Source organism: Callospermophilus lateralis, chromosome 13, assembly GCF_048772815.1.
Source record: "Callospermophilus lateralis isolate mCalLat2 chromosome 13, mCalLat2.hap1, whole genome shotgun sequence".
NCBI classification, from domain to species: Eukaryota; Metazoa; Chordata; class Mammalia; order Rodentia; family Sciuridae; genus Callospermophilus; species Callospermophilus lateralis.
In genome coordinates, this window is record NC_135317.1 from 106,632,801 (window position 1) to 106,635,082 (window position 2,282).

A 2,282-nucleotide genomic window follows, 5' to 3' on the forward strand; every position below is an offset into this window, starting at 1 on the left:
GAAGATGGGAACTAACAGATCAAGACCAGTTATTACCAAATGTGGCATCCTGTTTAGAAGCTCAGGGTATAAAACTGAGTGTAGATCTGCCCTCGCTGAGTGGAGTCCAGCCTCTCCTGCCCTCATCCTGGGTTTGAGACCTGCTAAGAAAACCCCAAGAAACTACAAAGACCACGGTTTTAACATAGCAACCAAGAGGTAGATGGAGTATGACCAACACAGTTGAAGTGAAATGAGTTTTAGTCGGCGTTTTCGTTGCTGTGACCACAAGGTCCAACAGGCGCTTCCCTTTATCAAAGTCCTCCTGCTGATCCAACAAGAGCAAATTTAAGGAGGAAAAGTTTTGGGGGGGTCTCACAGTTTCAGAGGTCTCAGTCCACAGATGGCTGACTCCATTCCTCAGGGCTGGAGATGAGCAGAACATCATGGTGGAAGAGTGTGATGGAGGAAAGTGGATTAGGACATCACACCAAGAAGCAGAGAGAGTTTGCCTCGCCTCGACAAAATATATACCCCAAAGGCGCACCCCAAAGCCCCACCTCCTCCACCCACACATCACCTGCCTTCAGTCACCACCCAGGTAATCCCATCGGGGGATTAATGCACTGGTTAAGGTCTCCTAACCAATCATTTCTCCTCTAAACCTTCTTGCACCACATGAGCCTTTGGGGGACACCTAATATCCAAACCCCCATAACATGTGGGGTTTGGGGGATTCGGGATAAGCATCTGGGCCTGGGTGTATACACTCACTGGCTGGATCACAGGAGGCTCCTGCAAGCAGGAGCTCTGAGGGGCCACGGGACGTCACAGGTGTGGCAAGGGGTGGAAGTCACCCAAGGCACATCTTGCTCCTCTCCATGACAGTTCACTTGCCGAGTCCCGTAATTATCCACGAGCCTTTAGACCCTGCCCTCCACAGGGCAGAGACCTACACTGCCACCTTGTCATGACTGTACTCCCAGCACCCACAATGCAACTGCTTCACAAACATTCGTTAAGCAGAATGAATCATGTCCACTGGGTGTCAGTGCCTTTCAGGGGCCTGCCCTTTATCAAAGTCCTCCTGGCTGGCTAAACTTTCAGTTTGGAGTGGAGAATCCAGGTAACTGCAAAATTTAGTTTGAAATCTAAAAATAGAACCACTAATTCCAGTTTCTCCATTTTCAACTGGTGATTGCTCTTTTCATTGTTATTTAAACTTGTGATGTTTTTCATCATGGGTTTTTCCATGCATTTTTGAGTTTTAAAATTGTAACAGTGAAATATTATTTCCATTAATTACAGAGCTGTGCATGTGTGTTGTCTTAAATTTTGTGTTTTTGTCTTAGATTCTGTGCCTCGGGCAATGTCTCACTCATCCTCCCCCAGACACAGTAGCCCTCCCTGTTGTAGCTACCCTTACACACATTTTTGCTCTTCATTGTAACCAACATCCAACATCCCAAAAAGGTTGGAACCAAGCAGGACAGTAACAATATTAAAATGTAGTCACTTTTCGTTCAGTCTTCAGAACAGGATTCATTCTCAAAGAGGGAGAGTAGGTAGGTGGTCTTCTGTAAGTTCCTCCTCCTCCAAGATTTCAAGCCCCAGAGACTTAATATGAACTCTTTCAAATGTGACAAGTAGCCCGAGTAACTAAAACTGAGAGTACAAAGGAATTACCTGGATTAAGCCCAACATTATAATGTCAGCTTTTTTCAGGACAGGTTTAAATGTGGACTATTCTGCAATTGATATGTATCTGAGCATGCAAAATAGCGTAGTGCAAAGGGCTGACGTGTTAATGAATGAGCCATTAGAAGCCAGCCGTGGGTTGAAAAGTGCCCCCCGATACTACACCTTAATCCCAGAAATCCATTGTCTATGTTGGGTGGGGGGGGTGTCTTTGCAGTGAGATCAAGTTAAAGATCTCGAGATGAGGATTATGCTGAATCATCCTGGAGAACCACATGTCCTTAGAGACAGGCTGAGGAGATTTGACACAGGTGTGCAGAAGAGCAGCTGATGTGAAGATAGAGATTGGAAGATGCTGACCTTGAAGACCCAGTGATGCAGCCACAGGCCAAGGAATGCCCAGTCACCAGGAGTTAGAGGAGACAGGGCCCCAGCCCGGCCCCAAGCCCCGGGGGAGCACAGCCCTGTCGCCTTATCTCGGCTCCATGATGCCGACTTCAGACTCTGACCTTGGGAAGGTGAGGACACACCGTGTCTGAGCTGGTGCCTGTGTGGTAAGCACCACAGTGGCCACAGGAAAATGACACAAAGCTCAAGCAGGTAGG